The sequence below is a fragment of the Mus musculus genome, chromosome 13, assembly GCF_000001635.26.
Source record: "Mus musculus strain C57BL/6J chromosome 13, GRCm38.p6 C57BL/6J".
Taxonomy (NCBI): Eukaryota; Metazoa; Chordata; class Mammalia; order Rodentia; family Muridae; genus Mus; species Mus musculus.
Window position 1 is genome coordinate 34,815,110 of NC_000079.6, and position 14,923 is coordinate 34,830,032.

At 43.9% G+C, this 14,923-nt stretch overlaps 1 annotated feature.

Moving 5' to 3' along the window:
• Nucleotides 12,457–13,790: an enhancer, noted in NCBI's record as "VISTA enhancer mm180". NCBI's record gives its function as "enhancer in: other[5/6]" and the evidence as "EXISTENCE:transgenic organism evidence [ECO:0001131][PMID:17130149]".

A 14,923-nucleotide genomic window follows, 5' to 3' on the forward strand; every position in this document is an offset into this window, starting at 1 on the left:
ACCAGGAAGCTGTTGCTTTGGGGAATGAGGCAGAATACGTCCCACCAGAGCCCAATGAGCAGGCCTCTGTGCCCTGGTCATACTGTGTTTTTCATTCAAAGCCAGTGGCTTCTGAGAGTCTTGACTCAGAAGATCACAGAGCAACATGTGAGCTGGGTGTTTTCTCTTTGTGTGAGGGATGCCTCAGAGGCTGCCGTAGACACTGCCTTAGAGATGTGGCCTCTTGAACAAGGCTGTGCAGGTGAACACAAAGCAGCTGCTCCTCAGGGTAGTATCCTTTTTTTTTTCTTCTGGGAAACATGAGGCATAGCCCTGCCCAACAGTCCTTGAATCTCCATGGATCCCTGTAAGACGAGGGCTGTGAAGATGTTGGGCCTAAGCACATACTTTACTTCCTGGAGTAGGAAAACAACTTCTTTTAATTCTTTTTCCTCTACCACAGGTATTTGACAAGTTCAAAAGTCATTATCTTGGCCATTTGTGTGTGTGTGTGTGTGTGTATATATATATACACATATATATGTATATATATGTATATATATATAATTTGCAGTGGAACTTCCATGCTGACACCACAGAAATCCAGTATCTCATCCACACAGAGGCTCTTCCTTTGATCAGTGTATAATAACCACATCCAGGAGTCTTGGGTGCACAGCTCTGGCCACACTGTGCACAGGCTGAGTCCTCTGAGCCATTGTCTCCATATCTGTAATGTGAGAGACCTGAAACTCATAACTCAGAGAAAGCAACAGGAAAAGAAAAAAGTGTTTCTAAACAGCATGAAGTTGAGCATGGTGGGATAGAGCTGCTGACTTAGAGTTCTCTCTGTTCCCGTAAGTAGCCCTTATAAACTCATTGCTTCCCCAAGGGTGAGCTTGCTGGTATTGCTGTTTTAGGCTGGTGTAGACTTCCCAATTACTCTGTCATCACTGTGCTCTGGTCGGTATTTGGAGGTGCCTTCCACTCTGCTCCCAGTCTCTCTTCTTCCTTAGTCTCTCTTCTTCCTTCCTTCCCAATGCTCTAAGTGTCTTCTACTCCTCTAATCGGCTGAGAGCATCCTGGATCCATAACCAGGCTCATACTGACTATGGTCTTTACAGTCTATCCTCAGGGCAGAGCATCAGGGGTAGGAGTTAAGGAAGTTTTCCTGCTGTGCAGAAAGTTCTAGTAGTACGCTTCTAGATACTATGCCACCAGTTTCTATACCAAGGCCCTAATGGGCTAGGGGCAAACGAGGGGAAGAGAAAGCCAACCTCACCTTACACTTTAAATATTCTTGTGTGACTATAGCATCAAATGCTGTCCCATCGGGGCACTTTGGCAGCAAAATCTCTTTTCTGCTGTTTGTAAATTCTAAGACAGAGACGCTACTGAATTCATTTCCCCTCCTTTAACAGCCCATGGCCAAGGAAAAATAGTCATTTTTTTTGGCATCTTAAAAATAGAGTAGGGGTCAAAGGAAGGTTAAATGACCTCTGCAGGGCCCCACCAGGCTCAGGAAGTTCTGATGCCCAGAAGTGTTGGTCTCCAAAGACCTGGGAGCTCGACACAATGGGTCCCTTTCTAACATCTGCTGCTGCAGGCTGATGAGCTAAATCAATCCCTGTTCCTCAAAAATCAATGAAGGCAAATGGCCTTCCCCTCAAACCAGCTGTCAGCAGAGACTATAAATTGGTTCATTTTATGCAGGAAGATGCCCTGTGATAGGCCGTCTGCTAAATAAATGCTTTCTTCGATGTGACTTGAAACAGCAAGTCGGGAGTGACAATATACAAACGGAAGGAGACGGAGCAATGATCAGGCCATCTCCTCAGCTGCATGAGACCATCACAGCAGTTACCAGGAGCTAAACTTTGAGGTAGATAGTCAAGATCATCATCTTTACAGTGACACCGAACATCTACAGAGCAACTATGCTCCAGGCTCCAGACAAAGGGTATAGCTTGCCTTTTTTTTTTTTCCCAGCTACCTTTCAAGTATGCCAAGCATGAATGCTTGCTATTGATACCTGTCAGGGCACAGCAAACTCTAGACCAAAAGAGCCAAGCTTGGAAGCATGGAAGCATGGGACACTACAAGACAAGTTTCAAAATACAAGTGCAACTCAAGAGTGGTCCAAACCACCTCGATTCAAAACTAGTGTATTGGGGGAAAGCCTGCCCTTTCCCCTCAATTGTGGTGGGGCTTCTGACAATTATTATGGAGCCTCTGTAGCCACAATGGACTTTACTACAGCCTGTTAAACTTTTTGTCAAGTGTTCTGACACTGAATGGGAAAGGTAATACAGATTGGTGGGAAGTGAGTATTGATATCCCTTAACAGCAAATAAAGGCAGAGGCAACTTGGAGTTGCAATCACAGATGTAGTATTAATGCTACAAATATTTAACCTTACTACTAGTGTTGTTACTTTGGTTTTTGAAATAGTATCACACTCTGTAGCCCAGGCTAGCCTAAAATTCACTGTATATTCTAGACAGGCCTGGAACTTGCAGCTGTCTTCCTGACTTAGCTTCCCACCTTAGATATTTGTTTATTTGGGGTTTTGGTCAAGTTTATTACCTTTGCCTTTTTCTTCTGATTTTGTTTGTAGAACTGGGCCTTAAAGAAAACTGCTCTCTGATTCTACCTGGAAGGTAAGGGTGTTCTCTGGATATCCTAAGAGTATAAAACTTCTAGTCTTTGCAGGAGATTACTAAAACTTAATGAAGATGCAGACCAACACATTAAAGTCTCTATAATGAGTTATTAACTACAAAGAAGTGAGAAATAACATCCTTCAAATATAAGGAAGGGAGATGAGGACTTTTTTTCAAGTTACCGTAAGTTATATAAGTTGACCAAAGGGATCTGAATAAAAATAAATTAAGATCTGGATAAGACTGACACTGACTCACAGGCACCAGCATTTGAAAGATTCCAGCTTGAGGCTAGAATCCCTCCCAATTAAAGCTGCTATGGGACACTCCTCATGGATAGGAAACTTCTACTGTGACCTTGAAGAAGAGGCAGGCAGCACTGTGGACTCTGAGAGTGATGTATGTGCCTCCGTTTTTATTAAAGGTGTCTATAACTTGAAGGGGGATGAGGTGTCCTGGCAAGACCTTGTACTATGACCTTAACATAGAGATTTCTCATGTAGGGAGTGCATGGAACAAGAGATTCTCGGAGCCTCTCTGCCTGGGGTTGGGGATGGGGTGGAGTGATGGGAAATTCTTGGCCAATAGCCCAAATTTGTAATACACATAAGGGAGAGCCACTTGTTGAGCAACACGTCAAGTATCAACTGCTTGAAGCTGCCCATCCTTCATCAGTGCTGACTCCCTGCCAACCTTTGCAGATCTTGCCTGCTGGACCAGAGATCCGAGGACCCGACGGAATGGGGCAGACTGCAGTCTGGTGCTGTAGACAATCTTACTTCAATCTCAGTGTACTTTTATGCATGAATGTAAGAAAGAAAACAATGATCCAAGGGAGGCTGGTTGAGTTCAGAAAGTCATGTAAATAACACCAGTAAGTACATACTAAATATTAACAGAGCAGTCATTTTTTCCAGGACTTCCCCAGTACACCACAATTTAAACACAATTGCCTGACATGTATTGTAGATTTTATCTGGGAAAGCATGAAAGCAAGGTACAAGGCCGTATCCAAATTCAGAGTGCACTGACCACACTGGGTTCTATAGCTACATTCTGGCAACTAACAAGAATAAGCATGTCTTAAAAGCTGAATGTAAACATTTGTCACGGGAGGCATAAAATCATGCCTGAGAACAATCCAGGGAACAAAATGCACCTCAGGTCAAAGGCCCTTCTTCCCGTAGTTCTCTCACAGCTCCTCAAGGCACTGTTCATTATGCATCTCTTTTTTGACCCCGTGCTGACCATCAGGAGCATCCTGACCTGGGAATGCCTCTTTTTTCTTTTTTTCCCCATGTTCCTAAAGAAGTTCTCTCAGTTATCCACAAGGGAGTCCTCAGGTGGCTAGCAGTCTTGGGAAAGGAACTTCTTCTGGCACTGTAGCATCTGACAAAACAAACAAACAAACAAACAAACAAACAAAACAAAACCACACCAAAACAAAAAACAAACAAACAAACAAACAAACAAAACCACACCAAAACAAAAAACAAAAACAAACAAACAAACAAACAAACAAAACAAAACCACACCAAAACAAAAAACAAAAACAAACAAACAAACAAAAAACCCTGCAGATAGGTGAGACCCCTCCTGAAGGTAGAATATGCAAGAGGGGCTAGTAGACTTCCATCCTGTCTTACAGAAGATGAACATTAGGGTTATCTCTATCCCTTAAAGTGCCATGGAGAGAAAGTTATGGATGGTCACAGCCTCAGGGTCTGGGAGAGTATTTTCAAGACAGTGTTATCTGTGACCAGCCGCATCACTTAAATAGTGTAGAACACAGGGCTGAGAGAAGTCATAACTTGTATCAGAAGGCAAAGAGTAACTTGTGGCCATGGAGGATATGGTCCGGGAGGGACTTTGGGAGCCATAAGAAGAGGGTGCCAGGGCCTGCTCAGGGAGGCTAATCCCAATGCCTGCTCATTTTTAATGATTAAATTTAATTTGATTATTTTCCAGTTAGTTTGTGTAGCCTAAGCTGGGCTAGAGATCTAGCTGAGGATGGCCTTGAACTTCGGATCCTTCTGATTCGTCCCCGCTGAGTGCTGGAACTAAAGGCAGGAAACACCAAACTCTCCAGGGCTTCCTGCACGGTAGGTGTGACAGTTAGGATAGTTTTTGTTGACTTGACACAAACTAGAATCCTCTGGGAGGAAGGACCTTCAACTGAGAAATAGTCTCCATCAGATTGGCATGTAGGCATGTCTGAGGGGTATTTTCTTGATTGATAATTGATGAGGGAGGGTCCAGCCCATTGTGGATATTGCTACCCCTGAATTAGGTAGTCCTGGGCTATCGAAGAAAACAGACTGAACAAACCATAGAAAGAAAGCCATTAAAAGCAGCATTCATTTCTCTGTAGTCTCTGCATCAATTCTTGCCTCCTGGTTCCTGCTTTTAGTTACTACTTTGACTTCCCTTGATAATGTACTATAAGCTATAAGATGAAGTAAACCTTTTTCTCCTCCAACTGGTTTTGGCAAGCACTCTCCCAATTGAGCCATATCTGCGCCCTCACCTCTTTTAAAAATGTGGACAGATTTTAGAATCTTTTGTGGGAGATGCCCCCATTTAAGGCAACTGTTTTATAAGTAGCCACAAACACTTGGATTCATGAATAATTTGTGGATGGTGAATATGTTACCACTAAAATCTGGAGAAGACTCACTGGGGACTTGTTTTTCCTTAACGAGTTTGTTAAACCAGTCAGAAAACCTTGGCAGGATGTATTATTAATATAAAGCCACCCCTGTGCTCCTAGATGAAGCGGGGTGTGGCTAAGCTATTGCACAGTACCAAAGCTAGTGAGATCCCCATGGTATTCTGTGTGCCTTCAGAGAAGACAAACTGTGCCAGAGTGCCACTGCAGGAGGCTGTGTACAGAGCACACTGGCCAAGTCTATAAATAACCACGTGTGGCTGAGGGTGGGATAGGGTAGATAATTTTAATAGTTCTGGGTACTGGAGACCTCAGTAGAAGGAACCACAGTTGTAAGGATGCAAGGAGCCCTCGGGAGTTCCCATTTTTCTTTTTCTAGGTTCAAGAACTAGCAGAATAAAAATTGGGGCTACTAAACAGATAAGCAGTGGGGTAAGTGTCTCTTTTTAATTAGATATTAGGGAATAGGCTTTAATTATTAAAGGCCATTTTAATTAACATTGGGCAGTATTAGCTATTTTAACTGAGAGTTTGAGGGCCTATTTATCAAATTAATTTGTAATTGCCAATGGCTTAACTTAATTTTAATTAATCACTCATTGTCTTACAGTTTCTGAGCCCAGTATAGGCTATTTTAGGTCTCTGGGTACTATAAACGGCTATGAGAAAACTGTAATTAAAGTTGGCATACTTATTTCCTCCTTTTCATATTTACTTTTGAAGACTACAGGGGACTCGATGCCTACATTTGGTATAATCCTCGGGTACAACTACTATGAGTCCTAATATTAAGTCTATGACATTTTGCCAATCGAGTCTCTCCTTTTTCCTTTTGTGTTAAGCCTTCTGCCGTTGGGCTCTAAGCTCGGAATCCCTGTACCCACGTTGATGCCATGGCAGGAGCCATTCGGAAGCTCATTCTCCCGCTCCTCACTGGGGCAGGTCAGCCACGCTTATCCACCACGGGTCAGTGCTGCCTGGGGGCAGGTCAGCCACGCTTACCCACCACTGGTCAGTGCTGCCTGGGGGCAGGTCAGCCACGCTTATCCACCACTGGTCAGTGCTGCCTGGCTGATTTTGGTAGTTCACTCTTCTGTAACTAGAGGCAAACACCAGACCCTGGGAAATTTATAAACAATACAAGTCTATCTGGCAGGAAGTTGAAAAGCTTGCCTTTGGCATGCCTTAAAATAATTCACAGCAACAAAAAAGAGTAGTTGGTTGGCTTTGGGGCCAAATTAACAATAGCTTTGGCTAAAAACAGCCAACTAATGAAATATCATGGTCTTTGTTGGCTTACAGGCAATTCTGCTAGCCTCTTCCCACATGTTCCTGGCTGGCCTCTCTTTCTCTCTTTGTCCTTCTCTGTTGGCCCCCTCTCCCCCCTTCTCTACCTCTACCCTTTCCCACATCTCTGCTCCCCTCCCTTTCCCTACAATAAACTTATGTCTTCCTTATGTCAGATCTGTTGCATGGCATGATTTCTCAGGGGGACACCTTGCATGGGCCCTCTAGGTACCCCTTATTCCACGCTGCCATGTTGTATTTCATAACAGTGTTAATACTATGGCTCAAATTATAGGGCATTCTTTCCTGGTTATAACATGGCAGAGAACCTGTATTAGGTGATATAAATCTGGATGCTTCTCATTCTCTCACTGTTCTTGAGGCTTCACAGCATGATGCTGGAGCGTCAGCTGGGATCTGGTGAAGACCTTACAGTAAGTTGCATCATGGTGGCAGCTGGATTCAATGGGACAGATCATATAGCGAGACAGGAATCCTGAGAGTCATTGGAATTCTGGGAGATTTATGTTCCAAGGACAGTTTTCCTAATGACCATCTGTTTGGCTCTTTTCCAAGGTTCCATCACCTCTTAATTTTGACCTGGTGAGGAGGAAGATTCCCACACATGTCATTTTGGAGGCTACACTTAGACCATATCCAATCACTGCAGCATCATGTTGTGAGTTAGAGAAACTGTGAAAGCCACTAAATCCCATCCTGGGGGTACCTTCCTGAAACGTCATCTAATCCTGATTCAGGCGTTTCAGCTCCAAATACGTTAGCATGTCAACTGAAGATCTGAGTTGCAGACTGAGTTTTGACAGAGACAAACCCTGAAACCATAGTACTGACCAGGAATGTCCTACATATCTGGAGAGGAGTCATAATTTGCTAATCATTAATCATTGTTTAGGTCTTGCTTAGGTGGCCATATTGTCAGGATATCCTAGAAGGACAGCATCCTGTTAACTATCCTAGAAGACACTATGTGGAAGCAGGCATTCCTCTGGAATTTTACAATCTTTTTGACCCTCTTATAGGACTTTCCCTAAGACTTAAGTGTAGGGTTTGTGTTATTGATATAGAAATTGGGGCTGGGCACACTGCAATCACATATTCTCTATATTTTGAAAAGTTGTGCTTATCTGTAGTAGCCTCTAGCTACTGCTAGCTTTGTGTGGGGCCTGGAACCAGAGAAAGCTCTTAAATAGGTCCAGGCTGCTGTGCAGACTGCTGTACCATTTCTTTGCATGCCCTTCAGTCCTGGGTCATCAACTGCAGTTAAGACTGCACCTTTACCAATGGCCTTCCCTGGCCTCTCACAGTGCCAAGCCTCAACTGCTTTCCATGACCCCTTCACACCTTCAAAAACCAATATTACCTGGGTGATTCTTACACATTACCAAGTCCAACTGAAGTATGAGGTACAACCTTGGCTATCTCTGGAACACAGTTCTTTGTGCTCTCAGAAAACACTCCCTGGAATTCACCTCAGTGATGTTGCTCTCTTCTTAATCACCACTAACTTCTTAGCTCCAGCTAACCAGCATCAACTGTCCCAGTAGTCCCTTCTATTTTTGACTCTAAAGCCAGAGGCACATAGCCAAAACTGCTGAGGTGCTTGCTGGAGCTGGAACATGAACCCCTTATACTATTGCTAGCTTTCTGTTTTCTAACTCCCTCACTGCCTAAGCTTGGCTATCCTGGAACTTGCTCTGTTGGTTGACCTTGAACTCAGAGATCTGCATGACTCTGTCTCCTAAATGCTGCGATCAACAGGAGTGTACCACCACACATGGACTTAAGTTTCTCTCTATCTGTAACTTGCTCTATACCAGGCTAGCCTTGAGCTCAGAGAGCTGTTTGCCTCTGTCTCCTGGGATTAAACATGTGTACCACCATGCTTGGATCTAAATTTAGCTGGATGGGATCTTGGCTCAAAGTCACCACCCTCTTAATCTGTTTATCTCCTTGAACACAGGATTCAGCTCCATTTTGCTTGCTGGCACTCCTTTATAACATGAATCATACATTTTATATTTTTCCTTTCGTAGTTTGCTCCTTTTCATTAAGACAGTCTTCACAAGACTAAACCAGAGAACAAAGTCTCTGCTGGTCTTTTCCTTTGTCAATGATATTAATAGACATCTCTTGACCTTAGCCTCAGGTAGACTCCAGACAAGGAGCCACATCCTTCATCAAAATACCACACAAACAGTCTTTAGGGAAAATACTGAAATTCTTCTCTAATAAAACCTCTTGGGCCAGGTCTGCACAATTCAAATCACTCTCAGTAACAAAGTCTTCCATATTCCTACTAGGATGGTCCATTAAGCCCCACTTAAGGCATTCCACTGCTTTCCAAATCCAAAGTCTCAAAATCCACATTCCTCCAAATAAACACATGGTCAGGCCTATCACAGCAATACTCCAGTCTCTGGTACCAACTTCTGTCTTAGTTAAGGTTTTACTTCTGTGAATAGACACCATGATCAAGGAACTCTTATAAGGACAACACTTAATTGGGGCTGGCTTACAGGTTCAGAGGTTCAATCCATTATCATCAAGGTAGGAGAATCACAGCATCCAGGCAAGCATGGTGCAGGAATTCTAGGCCAGACACAACCACATAGCACAAGACCCTATAATCAAAAGCAAACAATGAAAAAAAAATGTACAGAAACACACACGTGACACTACTATCTTGGAGGCAACCAGCTATCTAATTGAACTTCAGTCCCACCCAATAAAAGGAATTCATTCAGTGGTATCTTGAGGTCACTGGTGGCACCAGTTAGCAAGCCAAGAGCTATCTGATGGTGTAGTATGTCAGTTTGAAGTCAAAATCTATCCTGCTCACTGTGTCAGTTGGTCAACTTAGTCAGTCTTAAAATATAGGGGTTTCTCTCTTTCTAACTTTTTTTCTGAAAATGTGAGATGTAATAAGGTCAGTAAGTCAGCAAGCAACAGGTAAGTTACCTAGAATCTGTAGCTTGTTTCAGTTCCTAGGAAAGGGACGTCATCAGAGAGGACACATTGAGATGCGAACAGAGCAACATGGGAGAAGCTGAGCGAGGCAATGTGTACTGTGCTTATGTGTATGTGCACACACATATACAGGAACACGTGTGGAAGTCAGAAGTCACTGCCAAGTGTCTTTCCTATTGTTATACACCTTGGTTTTGGGGACACATCTCTAAATGAACCTGGCACTAATCATTTGGGTTAGACTGGATGACTAAAGAAGCCCCGAGATCTCTTTATTTCTGTCCCCACAATGCTGGGGTTACAAGCACATGCTGCCACACTTAGCTTTTATGTGGGAGCTGAGGATGCAAACCCAGGTCCTCAGCTTCCACAACAAACATTTTAAAGGCTGAGTCACATACTTAACTCTGTGGACAAGGACCTTTATTGGAGGCTCTATGGAAGATAAAATCCTGGCTCTTTATTTTTAATTGTATAAAGTAAAAGTCACCTTTTTTGGATGTGGTACTCTGGGTGTTGGCAAAGTTTACAGAGTCATGTATCCACCATCAGTTTCTCCGCCCCAAGTATCCTCTGGTGCCGCCTTTGTAGCATCCTTAACAATCACTGACCATTTTCCATCCTGTTTAATTTTGCCTTTTCTCAAATGTCATATGAATGAACTGTGTAAGAAAAGTAGCCAAGCAAGCCAAGGGGAACAGCCCAGTAAGTGGTCGTAGTACTCCAAGGACTCTGCTTCAGTTACTGCTTTTTGGTTCCTGCCTTGACTCCATGCCCTGACTTCCCGTCATAATGGACTGTATGCAAAATAAACCCTCTTCTCCCCAAGTGGCTTTTGGGCATAATATTTATCATAGTAACAGAAAGCAAACTAGGGCAGATGAAGAACCAGCTTGCCTCCATCTTAGAAACCTAAACCTTTGTCTTATAAGAAAGACAAACTGGGTTCATCCCTGTTTATGATTAAGCCTCTGTTTATCAAGCATTGGGCTACGCCCCACCTATAGCCTTAACTGTGAATGGTTCTGTACTGCCTGTTTCAGGAATGGCAATCATGTCTTTCAAATATTTGTTTATAACCATCTTGCAATGCTACCTTTGTTTCAAAAGGTTATATGACAACCTATGACTACCTTGTATGACTACCTGTTTGTTGTTATGACTACCTTGTTAGGCCCACCCTGCAACCATGTCTTAACTTCAGGAGGTCATTAGGGGTAACTTGTTATGATGTTCTGCTCCTCTAACCCCACCTATTTTGTCTGCTAAATCCCCTATTTGGAAACCCTGTACCCATAAGCTATAAAAGTGTTGTCTTCCTCACATCAAATGCTGAACCCTCAAACCTCACCTTAGAGAGAGGCAGCCTGTGTACATGAATAGCAAAGCTTGCTTTAATTAATTTGGCTATGATGATTTGGGTTGATGTTTTTTTCTTCCCATCTTTGGTATTAACATAGACTTTCTGTTCTTATTCCAGGTGTCACAGTTAGGGTTGTTTTTGTTTTGTTTTGTTTGTTTGTTTTGCTGTGAAGAGACACCATGACCTCTTATAAGTACAACATTTCATTGGGGCTGACTTACAGGTTCAGAGGTTCAGTCCGTTATCATCAAGTAGGGGCATGGCAACTTCAAGGAAGGCAATGGTGCAGGAGGAACTGAGAGTATTGCATTTTGATATGCCTGCAGTCAGGAGAAAACTGACTCTTCTGCACTGGGCAGAGCTTCAGAGCCCACCCCCACAGTGACACACTTCCTCCAACAAGGCCACACCTCCTAACCGTACCACTCCCTATGGGCCAAGCACATTCAAACCACCACACCAGGACAATGGTAAGCAAGAAGAAGAGAGGAAAAGAGAAAAGAGCATCTCAGAGCTGGGCGTATAGTTATACCTGCAGTCCCCAAGAGAAACCTTCACACCATCTGCAATGAACACTTCTCCACGTGTTCCCAGTAGCCAGCAATCAGATAGCATTCTTATGAAATGATGGTGTAAACATGGACCACACAGCCATACAATGAAAGATGGTAATTAAATGACTTTTCACTACAGCCCTCATGGAAGTCGGAGGATACGTTTCATCCTTCCTCCACTGGTCCCAGGAATAGAGCTCAGGTCCTTACACTTGCCCAGCCCACTTTTCACCCACTAAGCTATCTTGCTGGCCCTCTTTTTCCCTTCTTTGGGACTGAAGGGTGAGGAATCACTATGCTGTTACAAGGGAACATGTTTTCCTGGAATTTGTTAATTGGGATACCACTGCAGCACAGCTGAGGGTGTAGCTCAATGGGTGGACTATTTACTTACCTGCCTTCATTCATGAGACCCTTGGAGAGAGAGAGACAGAGACAGAGACAGAGAGACACAGAGAAAGACAGAGAGACAGAAACAGAGACAGACAGACAGAGAGAGACAGAGAGCTCATTTTAGTGTAAGGCAACAGGGCTGAAAAACAGCTACTGCCAGCTGCATTTGTGAATGACTAAAGCTGATTTGCGATTCCATGCTTATGGCTTGACAAATCTATTCAGAATTTCATGTGTGCAGAGCTCTCTGTGCTGGGTTGGGCTGCAACACTGGTTAGCTGCACTAATTAGCTGAATTCATAGAAGAATATTTGAAGTTGATTAAGAGAGGTTGGTATGTAAATTAATGTAAAATCTATGTAAATAGATTTTCTAGTTCCCAGAACTAACACCCATCCCCCTACTCCCCACCCCCACCTCCTTTTTGAACTCAGGGGCTCAAACAACTCTCTTGTCTCAGCTTCCAGACTCCCTAGACCCACTGGCACAAACCAGCAGGCCTTGCTCAGCTGATGCCCTTAGGCAGTCAGATGTATGCAACCCTGGAGGCCACAGACAGCCTCCCTCCTTCCCATCAGCTTTAGACCTCACCTCCCACTTCACTGGTAACACTGGGACTCTCACAAGTGTCCCTCCTTAGGATTTAGAATATCTTACAAGGAGGAGGGTAGGGTATCAGGACTTTGGTAAGCATTAGTGATGGAAAACTACTTTCTCCTGCTCAAAAAAATGAGCTCTGAGCTCTATCTCTGACTCTGGGTGGAGACTTACTTTATAAAGACCTGTTTAAAGGGATGGGAGGGGCCTGGAGAGAAAGCTCAGTGGATAAAAGTGTTTTTTGCTGAAGAAGGAGAACCTGAGTTCAGATTCCCTGTGTCCATTACTATGGTGGGAAGCGGGAGACTGGAGGATTCTGGGGCGTACCCAATCAGCCAGTCCAGTGGAATAGGTATCAATAAGGAACACTGTCTCATAAAAGAAGGTAGAGAGCAACTGAGAAACACATCAATTGTCAACCAACAGCTTCCACACACGTACCTACTTGCATATACAACATGCGCATGCGCACACACATTCGTGAGAGGGTAAACATGCACAAAGGAGGAGGCTCTGTGAAAGAAAGAATATCTGAAAAGATAACAGTCTCTACTTGTTGTTGAAGGTGGTGTGTGCTTTGTGAGAGAGCCTGATAAGACTGACTTGCTTACAGCCAAAGCCCTGCCCTTCTTATCTGACACCGTGGCTGTCTCCTTCCCAGGTGCAAGCCATTTTATTTCTGACTAATAGAGTTCCCAACCTTGCTGCCTTAATCTTAACATGCCTTTTAACCTTCAGGTCTGTTTTTACAGCAACTCGAAGAAACCGGTTTCCTGGTGGTACTTGATAACAAACTCTTTGCTGCAAGGTGAATAGCATCACTGCCTTGGGACAGAGGGAAGTGACTCAGAGTGCATCTGGCCTGTTCCTAGTAGAAAACTGTTCTCCCTCAAGGCCACCTCATATACAGTCTTAGTGCTCAGCCTCCAAGAACAGTGTGCCTTGCTTTTTTGGGGGATGGGGTGGGGTGATCTTTAGTCAAACTTGGAAAGCCAAGGAATTCAGTCTGATGCACCAAACTGTGGGACTGAATAGCACACTCAACCCATGCTGGTAAATGAAAGCTACTTAACAAAGCAACTGCCTCTCCGCTGACATATTCAAAGCCCCTTCGAGAAGCAGACCAAAAGCTGAGAAAAGGAAGAAATGACCTGAGGAGTCTACAAGACCACACACTGTGGTAGCCATCTCTAAAAGGAGCAGTGATTGGTAGTAAGGGAGAAGGAGGGAATTGATTATAAATGACCCGGTAAGCAAGTTGCTGCACTAAGGAGAGGTGATGTTGGTAGCTGGAAGCACCGAGCCTTAGTGTAACCACACAGCAGAGCAGCACTGGAAGCAGAGAGGGCTGTGCAGCCTAAGTTAACTCATACCTTCTCTTCTCCCTCCTACTCTGTCTTCTTGGTCACTGATAAGTTATTTCCCTGATGAAATGAGCCAATTCAAGCCAGATTTATATCGCAGGTATATTGGGAAACTGCTCTCGGGCCAGGTGAGTTCAGCCTAGACTGTGTTATCTCAAGACCCCTAGACTGTATCAGCAGCTGTTGCCCTGAATCTTTTTCAAGTTTCCTATTGGCCAAAAGAATGGATAGGTGACTGTTAGGTTTTAGACTCAGGACAAGGGACTGAGGTGCATGTTTTATATACCAGAGCAGACCTGGTCTCTAGGTTCTCCTGGCACCACCTCAGTCACTCCCTGACACAACCCAACCCCAACCCTGAACTTTCCAAACCAGTGGCTGGTCTGCCCTTCCCTGGGAGACTCTGTGCTATATAACAGACATTTTGGTTCCTTCCACTCTCCTCCCCTCCCCCTCCCTTCCCCCTCCCCCTCCTCCTTGTCCTCCTTGTCCTCCTCCTCCTCCTCCTCCTCCTCCTCCTCCTCCTCCTCCTCCTCCTCCTCCTCTCTTTTGTCTACAAGTGCTCCTTCTCTTTCTCTCTCCCCTCCCCTCTGTCTTCTTGCCCATGGCAACTTCCCTGGCTTCATTCCTTGGGACCAGTGAACTTGCCTGTCCTAGAGCAGTTTGTCTGTGTAGCACATATGCATGTGTACATGCCTGCATGCAAGCACAGACACACACATATTCCATAATCTTAACTATGATTCCAGCTATTCTGCTATCTGACTCACAGTCAGGGGAATCCAAAGAGGCATAATGTAGGCTTGCACATAGTAGCTTCAGTTCAACAGAATTGCCTCCCTTTAAGTCCCAGGGAGTCTTTAACACAGGTAGATTATACATCATAAAGAAAGGGGCTTTCTTGGGAGGTAAAAATGTATATATTAAAAGAAAAGCTAGCATTTCCACATCTTATAACAAATAAATTGTGTACTTTCTTCTATCCTTCTGGGTATATCATCATCCATAATAAACACTTTTCAAGTCTAAGCTTGTAATTTTCCAGTTGACTTAAAAAAAAAACAAAA